Below are 15,663 nucleotides of genomic sequence, written 5' to 3'. Positions count from 1 at the left end.
ATACCTAACATTCTCACTGGTTTTAACATAGTCATCAGTCATTTTTCTGACCGTACCCACTCTCTATTACCATTAAGTGGACATACCCTAGAATTGAAACCACTCAGGATCAGGGTTGCAGACGCCACTTTGATAACATTAATCCAGAAATATTTTGTAAGAGTGCTTTTTTAATGTCTGAAAGAATGTTTGGGTCGTCTTGCTTTTAATACTTAATTTTCTGATATGTTAGGTTTTTTTAATGAAATGTGTCTCAATATAAAAAGGCTTGTGAATGTCCCCTTGAAATGTAAATTAGATAAATCACCAAAATGGTTTAACACCTGTAGTACATTGGATCATTGACACCTTTTGATCACCTTTAAAGAAATCAACGTTGTAAAATGGAGGTCTTCCACTGCAAATTGGAACCTAAAAAAATATTTTAAATGTAGGACTGACATTATCTTGTGTTTAAAAAGAATGGGGGGCCTTTTTACAAGATAACTCGTCCTTTTTGAGTATAGAAACTGTCTCTTGACCAGTGTATTCAGGCAGATGCATGGATTTCGCACTTCCCCAACCTCAAAATATACAACGCCTACCCTTCAGAGCTACATGCTAATGACACCACCCTTTCCTTGGTTCCTTCCACAATTACTTTCACTTTCAAGGTGACGGAGGCCATCCAAAAGAGTTTGGAGAGGGAGGCACCTGAACCCAATGGGTTGCCCAAGGATATTTGTATGTTCAACATAGATCCCTGGGTCCCATTTATTACCAATATTTTAAATACAGCTGCCATTTCAAAATGACCTCCCTTTGGGTCACATTCTTTGATTGTCCCAGTCTTTATACAAAAAATAATAAAGGTGATGCTTGCTGCTTACACCTATATTTCTGATCGATTTGACTGTTAAATTGTTGGTCCTGTTCTTATGAAAGGTTTTCTTCCTAAAGCTAACAGCATTATTTCCACTCTCTAGTACGGCTTAGACCAGGATTAGGTAAAAGTGAGAAATGCCTTAGCTTGCATCCTGTCATCAACAAATACACAGTTGCAAGCTCATATTGGTAATTCTGTATGTGAATTACACACAAATCTTACTTCAAAGGTCACATTTGGTGCAGAGGAGAATGCAAAAGTTATTTTAATCTAAACATGGGTAGGGAAGGGGGTTGGCAACTTAGTTACACAAAAAATAAAACTTCTGGTCAGAATTTCCAAATTCAGATTCACAAAAGCAGAAATGCGGATAATACCATACCAACAATTGAAATATGTAAATTTAAATTTCAGCATAAGGAAGAGTATGCCACACTTTCATATTTCAGGACTGTTTAGAGAAAGGTGTGTAATCCACTTTAAAGTAAGTTTTCCACATGAAGGAAAAAAAAAAAAAACAGCGACAAGAGCAAATATAGAAGTCCATTCTACTCACTGTCTGAAGAAGTAAGTATGAGGTAGATGGATGGCGTGTATTTGATCACTCATTGAGAATGCGCTTGTAAATTCTTAACATCGACTGAGGACTGGCTTTCCCCACGCTAGCCTCTATTTTAACTGTTTTTGTAAGCATTCTGTTCTAAGTTTTCAAGTTGAAGATCCCCACCATTAGATCAATATGTCTAACCCTAAATAAAACCTGACACAAGCAAGAGGGAAATCAGACTAATAAAATTGGTCAGATGGTCCTTATTTGCTGCTAAAATCAGGTTATTGGCTGTAAGCTATTACAGCAGTAATGTACCTGCTTACTGCCATACCATTCCAATGGCTTAACTCAGAGAGAAAGCTTGCAATATAGTAATGTGATTGTTCAGTTAAATGTGATAAATAAGTTACCTGATTGGCTAAGGAAAAGATTACTAATTAAAGAAGTCAACAGTATTGGTAGGCTAACACTTCAATTTCCCACAACAACCAATCACATTGGCAGGTTCCATTCCAACAACCAACTTATTTAAGATTACACATGTTTCTTACCTCACCTAGCTACTCTGATTATCTTCAAATATTTTAAAGCCTGGCATAGCTGATCTTATTGGATGTTTCATGTGATTGGTCTTAAATTGTAGATTTAAATCCACCATCAGAAACTACCAATTACATTGGCTGAATGCCTGCATAAAGCCTTGAATGAATGTCCTTTGTTTCAGTTATACAATTAATCATAAAAGTACAAGCATCACAGGCTTCAAAATTAATGTAATAACTAACCAAACATGTTATGAGTTCTAAACAGAAATCCTATGTGTTGCTTTAAGAGACCACAATGATTTAAGGCCCAAAGTTCATGATCTTGTTCCAGCGTAAAGTGCTCTTTAAAAAGTTAGAGACTGCCAATGCAACAGCAGGTTCATTCAACATTTGTAAATATATAAAAGCAGGGCGATATTTATAAAATCCTTTGGCTTTGAGAACAGGCAGGAAAAATCTTCTTCTGAATTGGATTGTGAAAACTACAAAACAAGACCAGATGTTCTAAGGTCTGGGGCGAGACATTATCGAAGGGCAAATATTAATTGCAAAGGGCTCATATTGACAGGCGGGAAGCATAAATTGCATAGGACAGAATCTAGCCTGAACCTAGTGAGAAGAAGTCTTTCCCATGGGTTTCTGACAAAGGAAAGATAGGGTTCAGGACCAGGAGTAGTATTTAAAATCATCAGAGCATTGGCTGATTGACTACCCAAGGCCAGGTTTTCTCTACTTTTGCCAAACTGCGTTAATAGCAGATCCTTTGCAATCTTTATGTCTGCCCGTTTCAACGATTCAGGATTAAAAAATAATTCTGGGTGCCGCAATGACAGGGCTGTAGATCTAATATAGTTAAGCCATGGGATTTTGTGGCCTAGATCACAACTGAGGCAGTCCTCAATGGCTTCCCTATTAAAAGTTGCCATCTTCCCACTCCAGACTGATATCCACAGGAACATAGGAGCAAACTTTGCATAGTCTTCTGCAAAATACAAACCCAGCTCCTCGTGCATAAACCAACTCGGGCTAGCCGGTCCCACCCCTAATAGCTTTAAAAAAAAAAAAAAAAACGATTTTCTTTACGCTGAATAGATTTAAAATTAGAGTGCCCCCAGATTCCTGCACCACATAATAGTACAGGTAAACATTTCATCTTGTAGATCTGAAACAGCGGTAGAAAAGGTTTGCTCCAAACTAAGCAAGCAAATCTAAATAGCGCCCCACATAACTGGTAAAAGTGCAGACATCAATTTGCGAGACATTGAGCCCACGTGCAGTGCTCATCAAATGTGGCCCCCAAATAAGAAAAGGTGGTTACCACTGCTATCACCTGATCCTTGATTGTGATCAGTTTAAGTTTCGGATTCCGCTTCCCACATATCATAAAATGCATTTTTGAGGTATTAACATGCAGTTGTAGGACTCCCATATCAACAACAGATGTTTAAGACCATTCAGTGTGCGAGAGAGGATGACTGCATCATCCGCATATAATAATGAGGGGACAGGATTATTTTTTACTTTCAAAAAGTCTTTACCATGGGTAACTAGGTACGAAATCAGACCACTGATATATAGTAGAAATAAAATTGGCACCATGACACACCCCTGCCTAACCCCCTTTGACAATTTGAAAACATCAGAGCATTCCCCTGCCTTCCCAAATCTAACTGAGGCATTAACATCTTGGGGTAGTGCCCTAAGGAAGTATACCAAAGATTGGGGCAACCCAAGGCCTTCCAAAATTGACCATAGCTTTGATCGATTAACCCTATCAAAGGCACAGCTAAGGTCCATATAAGCCGGATAAACAGTGCCCTTCTTGGCCACCACATATTTACCCACCAGTAGGTTGAGATTAAGATACTGTTCCATTGTCCCTTTGCCCTCTCTATATCAATATTGGGCCGGGCAAACAATATTGTTTGCTAGTATCCATTATTCAATATGAAGGACAATTCGTCTGACTATCTTAACTGTGGAGTCCAGCAAAGAAAAAGGGGGGTAACATGCTGGGTATTGCCTACAACCTTTTTTAAAAACTGTCACTTACTGCTGAATTCCATGAGCTAGGAATACTGGTTTGCATAGCAGCGTTAAGCACATCAGTCAGTAACGGGCCCCACAGGGCAACATTTTCTTTACATAAATCTACGGGGACTCCATCCGGGCTAGGGGCTTTGTTAGAGATGCTTCGCAAGATGGAAACCTGAACTTCTTCCAAATTGAAATTTAAGCTCAAGGAAAAGGAAACTATAGTGTTCACCTCCACAGGTTGTTCTGCACTATCCAGTGAGTAAACTCTCTCAAAATGAGCAACCCATTTTTGGGCAGGTATGGTGGCCCCGTCAATGTCAGGGGAAACTTGATAAGCAGGCTTCCCCTTCACTCTACTTTAGTAGGACATCACATTCCCAAGCTTACAAGCACCCACTAAATGCTCCCACCTCTCTTCTTTGAGGCATTGCCGAACTCTCCAGTTCTGACCTCAGACATGTTGGACCCGGAGGACTTCATACATCCTCATTCATCAAAGTGGGCCCCAGCTCCTAAGGTGGCTGCATACACTGCAGGTCGTCTACGGAACCCTTTAAATAAGGAGGTCAGAAGTCGTCTGAGAGCAACAAGCTTCTGGACATAGCAGGTCCCTTGGCCAAGATCCTAGACATGGCTGAGGATGCCAAGTCATCTGGCTGTCTTATATCCATGGAGACTGTCAGGATGGGCTCAAAGGGCTCTGATATGCCTTGGAAATGCAAATGGTGTGATTTTCCACAGAGCAGCACAGGTCTCTTAGTTAAAACAGACCCCAAGTTAGGTGATCCTTTTACTTGCCAATTGGGCAAATTTGTGAGTAAGTTCAATTTGCTTGACAAAGATCAGTTCCCATTAGGCGCAATTTCAGCCCCCGTGTTTTTGCAGCTGCCGGCAGTAGTAGGGGGAGCTCGGCCATGCTGATTTCGCAGCCACCACCAAAGGTTCAGACTCTCGCTGTGGACAGTGGCAGGAACAGTTCAAATTTGGGAACTTCTATCACGCCAGATCCTACCCCAGATGAAGGGACGCAAGAGGATGAGGCAGTGGTTCCTTCAATACTCCCCAAGTTAAGTGTTTAGGCCTCGGAGGGCCTCCATATTGGAGACAGAATCGGGGAATTCTTCCACAATAGACAATGTCTCACTTCAGATGCATGGGTCCTTCAAACAGTCAGGGGTTTTCAAATAGAGTTTTACGGGTCCCCAACCCAACTCCCCTCTCCCAACCCATATGTTTTTCCTCTGTTCAGGTGCACAAGAAGATGCCAAGATCAGGCAACTTTTGGAGAAGGAGGCAAACGTCCCATGCCTGCTGCACCCCCACCATTTTTGAGCAATCTATACCAGGTGGAGTAGAGGGATTGGGGCCCACGTCCAGCGATCAACACCAGAGACTTCAACGAGTGGCTGATTTATTGTGACTTTAAAATGGAAGGCATTCACCTTCTCAGGGATTTGTTGCAGGTGAACAATTGGATGGTCCGCCTGTACATCAAAGATGCCTATCTGATGCAGCCCATTTTTTCTCCTCACGGGCAGATACTGAAATGTCAATGGATTTCAGATATTCAAGTTTGTTTCCCTTTCGTTTGGTTTGTCCTCTGCTCCTTGGTGCTTCACCAAGGTGATAAATCCGGTAGTGGAACACTTAAGGGACCAAGGGCCCAGACCTAATGTCTACCTGAACGACATTATTATCCTCAATCAGTTTCCAGGTCGTCTCTCTCTGTTTAAATACAGCTCACCATAGATCTCTGGGTTTAATAATCAATGAGCAGAAATCTTTTCTAATTCCAGCCCAGTCCACTCAGTTTCTGGGGTTCCTGATGTACTCAATCAAAGCTACTTTGAGTCTTTCTTCTCAAAAGCTCTCCAAAATCAAACACAAGCTCAAACAAAGCCTACACATTAATTGCTTGAAGGTAATGGTGGGGTCCTTTGCAGTAAAATGCTGGACAAGGGACAAGGCCCAATGCTGTGTGCTTCTCAAATTGGAAAATGTGGTGGAAGTTCACAATGTCAATCACCTAGGTGGAACGAAATCCAAGATCCTCTCGGATCTGGCACGGTCACTGTGGAATCACTGTCTGACCAAGCACATTTCAGTGGTAGTGGAACATCTCCTGGGCAAGCCCAGTCAAGTAGCGGACTGGCACTCCTGGCATTGGCAGGATGCCAATCTGTGGAAGCTCCATCAAAAGGTGTTTCGAGCTCTCCAGGGCCGCTGGGGACCACTATCAGTCAACCTATTTGCATCCCCGCTGGATCACCAACTGGAGACGTTCTAGAGCTGGCGTCCTGATCCCAACACAATAGTGACCAATGCCTTTTTCCAAGATTGGAGCAAGGAGAAGGGTTATGCCTTTCCACCATTCACGATGATTATGCGATTGTCCACTCAGGTACGTGAGCAGCAGGTAGACATTGTGGTGATTGGAGGTGTCAAGAATGGTTTCCAGTTCTGATGGATGTTTCTTGGGATTTTCCAATCCCTCTCCATCTGTTTTCAGATCTCCTCAGGGAGCGCCAAGGGAATCAAAATCACCTGGTATTATCTCACTCTCGCCACCTCACGGCATGGCGGATTACAGGGAGCGTTTGAAAGACCCAGGACTTTCTCAAGAAGCTGCCAATTTGCTCTCCAAAGCATGGGTAGACTCCACAAACAGGGGATACCGTTCCACTTGGTCGTGATTGTTGGGTTGTGTCGCAACAACAGTTGGACCTCGTGGGGGAGGGCATTGTCTGTATCTTGAATATCTTGGCCTCTCTTGCATCAGAAGGTTCAGCCTATAGTTTTATTAATACCTTCAGCTGGGCCATTTCTCTGGGCCTTATGCCAGTACTTTGACATCCAATTGGCTAGCATCCCCTTGTCAATAAACTTCTGAGAGGAATTAGGTTGTCCTCTCTGCTTCAACCTTGTTACTCAAAAGTTGTGGGATGTTAATGCTGTGCTTCGCCTGTATACAGTCATGGCACTCCAACAAATATTTGTCTAGAACACAGCTGTCCGCAAAACTAGCAACTCTATTGTGGCTCCGGGGTTATGAATCCATGACAGAGGAGTTACGTTCCCCGGGGGAAGGCCAACTTCTCATTGTTCTCACTAAAAAAACTCACAAACCAGTATCTTCACCTACGAGTGCCAGGTTGATCAGATGGACCATGCAGGAGGTAGGTACTGACACTTCCTAGTTTGGGGCCCATTCTGCAAGAGGAGCGATGGCATCCAAAGCCTTCTTGTTAGGGGCTACACGCGAGGATATTCTTAATGCAGCAGATTGGTCTTCGGATTTAACTTTTAAAATGTTTTATTTCAAACCAGTGATGAATATGGCAACCCCGGTGGTTAACAAGCTTTGAACTAGCCTAATCCTCGCCTCCGGGTCCTGGCACAGAATGAAACATTTCCTAGCTAACTTTACAGAAAGTTTCAATTCTATTAAGGATTAAGAGGCGAGGATTAGCCCACCTGGTTTGTACCAAAGTTAGTAATTGGTAGGTAGTGACATTTTTATTCTCTGTGGTTTAAAATGTTGACTTTAACTGATTCATAGTGCTGCACTGTGGTACTTATTCACATTGAATTCAACCAATTTATATTCCTATACTTTGGTACTTATTTATGCTTTACAAGAGTAATTTAGCTAGTTCCTCATACTGTTCTTTATCTTGTCGGGGGGGGGGGTTCCACTAAACAGAAATGACATGAAGACCGATTGGCTGTGTTCGCAGGAAGAAAGTGGGGGATAGAACATCTCCAGGCAATATGAAGGCACACTGGATACCCTGATTGAACAAACTGTTTCTTGTGTTCTTTCCCACTGCATCATGGGAAATGTAGTTATAATATTGAATGTTATTAAAATTAAATGGCTGCTGGGCTAAATAAACTAAGAAAGAAAAGCCTAATCCTGACCATTGGGTTCTTAATAGAACTGAAACTTTTCATTACATTACCTACGAAATGTTTAATTCGTCACCACTTTCTTCTAAATAGATTTATCCTGTACACAGTAAAAACAACAGCTTCACCCTTTCCTGCTTTGTACATGGTTGGCTACTAATCAAGATTCCATGGCTCAAGAATGTCTGGCGAGAATCAATGTAAAAGCACAGATTGCGACTTTGGGCAAAGGCTCCTTCCAAAGTAATAATATAGGGGGTCATTCCTACCCTGGCGGTCCGAGACCGCCAGGGTAGCGGACGGAGGAAGCACCGCCAACAGGCTGGCGGTGCTTCTGGGGCTATTCTGACCGCGGCGGTAAAGCCGCGGTCAGAAAAGGGAAGCCGGCGGTGCCCCTGTGAATCCTCCACGGCGGCGCTGCAAGCAGCGCCGCCATGGGGATTCCGTCCCCCTTCTCGCCAGCCTGGTTCTGGCAGTTTTCACCGCCAGAACCTGGCTGGCGGGAACGGGTGTCGTGGGGCCCCACATTGATTTACAGTGTCTGCTTGGCAGACACTGAAAATCGTGACGGGTGCAACTGCACCCGTCGCACACCAGCAACTCCGCCGGCTCCATTCGGAGCCGGCTTCCTCGTTGCTGGTGCTTTCCCGCTGGGCGGGCGGGCGGCCTTCTGGCGGTCGCCCGCCAGCCCAGTGGGAAAGTCAGAATGACCGCCGCAGTCTTTTGACCGCGGTACGGTCTTCAGGCGGTTCCCACCAGGCGGGCGGCGATCGCCGCCCGCCAAGGTAGGAATGACCGCCATAGTGTCTTGTTAGGTAAAATACAGCTTCATTAGAAAACCTCGGATCCTCCTTGATGGCGCAGGCATGACATAGCAAAGAAATTCAAACAAATTATTTAAGCCGCACTGTAATTGGGTGAGGGTTAACGATTCTCATATGACAACAGGTCTAAAGCAAGGGAGAAGTTTATTAATTACAGAAAGGTCTCATCTAACAGCTCCAATGGCTGTCCAGCTCCCTCTGCTTCTCCACCTCCACCTCTCATCATGACCTAGTTACATTCTTCCGCCTAGAAATCATGCCACAACCTAGGATAGGATCACATACTACACACGCCCCCTTGCAAGTACAAAGTAAAAATCTGTCCCGAAAGAATGTTACACCGGAAGAACGTAAAAGATATGTCTTCCCTCCTTCACCTTCAAACTCAAGGAAATCATCTGTGGAGTACCCCAAGGATTATCACTCAACCCCACCCTCTTCAAAATGTATATGACACCTCTGGACTGCATTGTCAAAGCCCACAAACTCAACATCATATCCTACGCCGACGACACACAACTCATCCTCTCCTAAGACACCGCCACCATCAAGACCAACTTCCACAGCTGCATAACAAACATCCCCAACAGGATGATGGACAACTGCCTGAAGCCTAACACAAACAAGACAGAGGTATTGATCGTCAAAAACAAGTTCTCCCCATGGGAAGCATCCTGTTGTCCCTCTGAATTTGGACCTACTCCTATCCTAACTGACCATGTTAGGAACCTAGGCACCATCCTGAACAACAAGCTAACCATAACAACTCAGATCAACTCTGTCTTCTCCGCCTGCTTTTTCATCCTCCATATGCTTCGTAAGATAGTTAAGTGGCTAGCCCAAAGCTCAAGATACACCATAACAACCAGTCCCTCATCTCTAGGGGACTGGACTACAGCAATGCTCTTTATGTAGGGATCGCAGCTCACCTCCTCCAACGACTACGAACCATACAGAACACCGCAGCCAGACTTATCCTGGATCTCCTGAGACAAACCCACCTCAGGGAACTCCACAATCCCGGAACAGAAAAGATGTCAGTTCAAACTACTGATCCATGTATACGACTGCAGAACTACCTACTTCAACCACTGCCTGAACTGCCATCAGCTCACCAGACACATCAGCTCTGCTTTCCTCTCTAACTCTCTCCTACCAGCATCAAACGTTGGAGATGTGGAGGTCACTCCTTCTAGTTAGACATGGAATGAGCTACCCTCTTATTTCCATACTATCCCATCTCTTCCAGAGTTACGAAAGACCTGGCTATTCGGCTAATCAACTGGTCCCTGCCAATGCCTGGATACCCTCTTGGGTAACAAGCAGTGCTCAACAAATCTATTGATTTATTGATTAAAGGACGACAAGTAAGGAATACAAGCAAATAAAAAACAAATATAATACAGCTAATACATTCCATTGTCGCAGTACAGCAATTATCAATATAAACTAAACATAAGACATTGGATACAAAATTAACCATACCAAGCTATTTGTCAAGAACCTCACACTAGCAACACCACAAGGGATAAGCAAGCAGCACCAAATTTTTATCTAACATAATTCCTAAAATGAATAGGAGCTCCCATCTTCCTTTGAGTCCTAATCACAGGAATAATCGTTTTTCTGCAGTTGAAGAATCATGACTCTTAAGTTTATCATGAACAGTCTTTTCATTAAAAACTACAACCCTGTTCAGGTTCCATACATGAGTCTTCTTCTTAACACCATTTGTGAAAATCTTGACAACCCTTATTGGTTTGGACATCTTTGAACTTTCCTCCTTATTTACTGGTTTCTTGGTCATCAGCCAGTCACCAACATTTACATTTGTTTTCTTGATAGATTTTCTTTCATCAAACACCTATGAGCATGCTTCAATTTTCCTTGCTTCCATCAACCTCCAATCTTTCTCTTAGCTAGTTTTTCCCATATACATTTCCATTTCATTGACCCATGTGTGTGACATCAGCGTGTTCGGTTGTCTAAATCTGGACAACTCAAACTGAGTTTTCCCTGTAAATGAGGGTAGAGTAACCCTGTACGCTTCAACCCTCTTGCCAACCTCCTTTCACCAAGCCAAACCATTGTCTTTTGCCATACCTATGGTTTCCTTCGATACCCTATGGAAACATTCCACCATGCCATTAGTTTCAGGGTGATATAATGCACACTTATTGTGCCTTATACCACTGTCTTTCAAAAAATCTATTTTCCTTGGAAACTAATTGCATCCTATTATCCACAAGTATAGTACTGGGTATACCTTCTCTTTCAAACAAAACCCTCAGAAATCCCACAACGTCTTCCGCTTCAATCCCTTTGGAAAAGAAAACGTACGGCTACCTTGAATACTAATCAATCAGGACTATTAAATAGGTGTTGCAGCCTTCTCTGTGTACCCACAATATCCAAAGCACCCTACTTCCAAGGGAGAGTTGGATGATCCCCAATTACCACAGGTTGCACTCTTGGTTTGATGGCTTTCTCACTCTGAGCCTTCCCTCTGTCTTTGACATACTCCAATGACAACAGTAAGAAATAAATCAGTTCCTCCCTTAAGGTACACTTATATGAGCTAATCTTATGCCTCCATAAATCAATCCATGTTTTTCTGACAATTCATCTTTGAATAATTTTCTCTCTTCACCCCCTTTCACTTTTCAACACTACCCATTTTTGAGCAAAGACAAAGATTCCAACATAACTTTGTTGGAGGTAAGCTAAGAACACCACCTTTCTTCAGAAATAAAAGTGGCATCAATTTACAAATTATTTCACTGTCAAATTCATTATCATCATCCATTGTTTGATTTTGACAACTCTCATCCAGGGGTGCTAATCTTGATAATGACTGCTACTCTATTGTCCATTTTCCATTCCTGGAATATACTTCACCTTAAAGTCATATTCTTGCAATGCACCCACCCACTAGGTAATTCTGCTATACATGGTATATTTGCCTTTCTTCTTAAAAATTTCACATAGGGGTTTATGATCAGTTCTGACCTTAAAAGTGCTTTCCCACAAGAGGTTTTTGAGCTTCTTCACAGCCAAGTACACTGCCAAGCCCTTCCTTTCTATAACCGAATACTGCAGTTCAGCACCCATTAAAGCAAGTGACATAAACAAAATAGTTATTTCATAATCACATCCACCTTGCTGTAAAACAGCACCCCATCCCTTCGTGCCGGCACCAGTGATGAGAACAGATTTACTTCTATGTTAAGAATGTCTTAATCTGGGCACCAGACCCAATTTCTCTTTTACCTCCTTTACATGTGTCATCCCTGAGCAGATTTGAGCAAAACCCTTTGCAAAGTTATTGTAATATTCAGCCAAGTATTGAATTGACCTAATGATTTCTGGGAATAGGCCCTTCCCCCTAAATAGTCTATGTTATCTCTGCAAAACTTACATTTCTCCACTCTGATAGTAAGACTAAATTTTCCAAGTCTCTTCAACACCTACTTCGATTTTCTCATGGTCAGGGAAATTTTTTTCCAAACACCAACACATTGGTCTTGATAAATTCGTATACCCTCAAGACCTTTCAAAACTTTCTCTGAGGCTCTTTGAAATACAGATGCTGCAGATATTAAACTGAAAGGTAACCTTGTATATCTAAAAATCCCAAAGGCAGTAATAAAAGCTGTCAGAAGTCTTATCAAGATTAATATGATCATACGCTGATGTAAGATCTAAATGCTAGAGAAGATCTTCGCGCCACCTAGTGACAGAAGCACATCAAAAATGTTAAGCAACGCGTACCTATCCACCACTACATTCTTATTCAGTTCCCTAAGATCAACGCACAAATGTAAACTCCCATTTGCCTTTCTAGCCACAACCACTGGCGACAACCAGCACGTTCCTTCTTCTTGTTTAACTGGACTATCTCGCTTACGTTTCTCCAAATCCAACCTCATTACTTTTCTCACAGCCACCAGCACTACGAACTTTGCCACAAACAAACTTGGCTCCACGCCACAAACGTATATGATAAACAAAAGCCCTCATATAGCCAAGCCCCTCTTGAAAAACATGGGGAAACTTAATTTTATTCCCTGTACAAAATACATCATTTGTTCCTTCACACATGCTTACTTCATTCACCTTATAGTCAGCTTTCAGTAGTATAGAAGGAAAACTGCTGATATCAAGCCTCATTCCGAGATCTCTTTTTTGGTGAAACCAGCTCAAAATGCTGCCCTCCTTTTGTGACACTTAGACTTAAGCATTAGTATACCATTGTTTATATTCTACCAAAAGCAAGAAATACTCTGTAACTGGATCTCCGTCATAAGCATAAGATCTAATATGCAGTTGAAACTATTTGATTTTAGTTTTGAGCTTGTCAAGGTACAATTTCTCAGAAACTATTGTAATCTTAGCTTCAGAATCAAACAGTACCTTTGTTCCTTCACCCTTCACCCTTATCTCATCCACAGGACGTATCCCCTTTTCTCTAATCAGCTGCTGGACAATTTCAACACTCAAAGTCGGCATTCTTATGATTTTCTCCACCTACAACACTTTCAACCTCAAAAACATTTCCTTCAGGGCTCTTCAATCTGCACACACTTGCAAAGTGTCCTTTCTTTTAACAAAAGCTACACTCTGCCCTGAGAGCTGGGCACATTTTGTCATTAGTCATATGATCAGTTTTTCTACATCTAAAACTTTTCCCTTGAAAATTACAATTTCTTTCCTCTTCGAAACTGCTTTCCTTTGTCTTTTAACCTAGTCTTGAACACAAGAACATTATTACTCTTGCCTCCTTCCATTTTTATGACCTCTAGACATTTGATTGAGTGCTCAGATCCTACTTCTCCCAAAGTTCTTCTCTCATTTCCTTAATGATGCATCCTAGCATAAGATGGTTTCTGATTCTTTCTTCTAGAAGGGCACCAAACTTACAGGTTGAGGCTCATTTTCTTAAATCTGTAACCAAGTTTTCTACTATTTCACCATCTTTCTGGTTCCTCCTCCCGGAGTGATATCTTTCCAAGATAGTGCTAAATCTAGGTAGAAAATGTTTATCAAATTTTTGTATGCAGATTTCATATTCATTAATATTTACAGCATCCTCATCCGTAAAATATGGGAGATGATCAAATAATTCCTGCCCCTCAGTGTCCAAACAGTGCAGGAGCAGGGCTGTTTTCCTTTCTGAACTTAATTATGCACCACAAACTGTAGCATACCTTTAAATACTTTCTTCCACTTTTGCCATTTAATCTAAGGAACTCTTGGTGTTGTTAAAAATAATGGAGGACCTGTAACACTCTGCATCATACAATAAAATCAAAGTACACCAAAGTGCATCTAACACTGCTGAGTGAAATGGCAGGACAATCACACACCTAAACTGTGAAAATACAAGAATAAAAAAAAAAATGAAAAAATAAAATAAAAATAAGTTAACCGGCAACCAACATGCATGACCAAGATATCCCCAAAAGGAAAATATTATTAAAAACTATAGGAATAAATTGTAACAAACTCCTCCTCAAAAAACATACAAGCACTAACACAGATGCACCTTCTAGTTGTTATACTGGATGAATTTAAAGACACGCCCACAGGAAGGTTCTGAAACCAGTGCTGAGAAAGTATTTTCCTCAGTCATGCTTGAACAGCGGTAAACTAATTGGCAGTCTGACTGCACCCAGTATGCCCAAATTCACATCATATTTGCAGATTAAAATCCAGACGGTGTGCTAAGCCACATCGCAGAACTGGTCTTCTCCATAAGTCTTCATGTGCCACACTCTTTTGCCTAAGGCTCTCGCATGTCATGCTCCATCCTCCAAGGCCCTCACATACTACCTTGCAGCTGTGTCCAATCGAGCCTAAGAGGCGCTCTGTACCTCCAATGGCATCTTGCGCTGTTAATGTTCTTTTAATTGAAGAAAACAAGATGTCACAATACAAAAACAGATCCCGTTCTTCAACCTCACAAGTGGCACATGGGAAACATCAGTGCCTGTCGTCTGGGTACAACATAGCATTTGAATAACTCCTCACACCAAACCTCATTTGTAGAACAAGTATTGGACAAGCAAATAGGTCTCGCCTATGGCAAAGCCAATAGCTCTTGTAATGTGTTTTAGCTATGCTGTACAACACCATGGTTGCTGTTCAGCATGGCTAAAAGTTAGAGGCATAGAGGAGAGGGACGTGGAGTGTCGTAGAGTGGAATGGCAAAGAGTGGAGTAGAGTGTTGTAGAGTATCATTTATTGAAGTGGCATAGTGTGGAGTCTCATAGAGTGGAGTCTCATAGAGTGGCATACACTGGAGTGACAGAGTAGAGAGGATTGGTGAAAAGTGCTTTGGTCTAGCGTGTTGCAGATTATAGTGTATGGGATGCATGCAAATATGCTGCCACTGATGAATACTACGGTGCAATGGGAAACTTGAAAACACACTGCCATTGACAAGGCAGTTGAATTCCATGGGGACATGAAAATACATTGCTCTTGACAAATAATAGACTTTGATGGGGAACCTGTGTGCCCCGGTCAGAGGGAGGGGGGGTACAGGTTGTATACTGCGATGCTCGTGTGTGTGACTTGCGTGTGTGAGCATGTGGGAGAGGGACAGCTAAAGATTTGTAAGGAAGGAGAGCCCTTATACTTTTGGCCCCGCCCTCACTCATTAGCAACAGAGCCCTGTCGTATTCCACCCCGTTACGTATGAGATGTGTATACCAGCAGCTGTGTTTGTGTGTTCGCTGTTTCCATGATAACCAGGGAGTGATGCTAAAGGGAGGGCCCAGGAGCAGGTGACTCAGTACTTCCCTGAGCAGCTCTCAGTGCAGCCCTCACTCTCTCACCACGAGGGGGCTCCTTCTTTGCGTGTTGTTGGTGGCATCCCTGGGGTGAGTCCACCTAGCATTCTGCTCAACAGGCCAGAGCCTTTGAAAGGGA

The 15,663-nt window shown here is 42.4% G+C and overlaps 1 protein-coding gene across 13 annotated transcripts in view; it reads right to left on the bottom strand.

Moving 5' to 3' along the window:
• LOC138261643 (uncharacterized) overlaps positions 1-15,663 on the bottom strand; it is a 1,036,964-nt gene that overhangs the window by 549,949 nt on the left and 471,352 nt on the right. The window lies entirely within an intron of this gene.

Source organism: Pleurodeles waltl, chromosome 10 (genome assembly GCF_031143425.1).
Source record: "Pleurodeles waltl isolate 20211129_DDA chromosome 10, aPleWal1.hap1.20221129, whole genome shotgun sequence".
In the NCBI taxonomy this organism is placed as follows: Eukaryota; Metazoa; Chordata; class Amphibia; order Caudata; family Salamandridae; genus Pleurodeles; species Pleurodeles waltl.
This window is presented reverse-complemented; position numbering and strand designations above follow the sequence as displayed.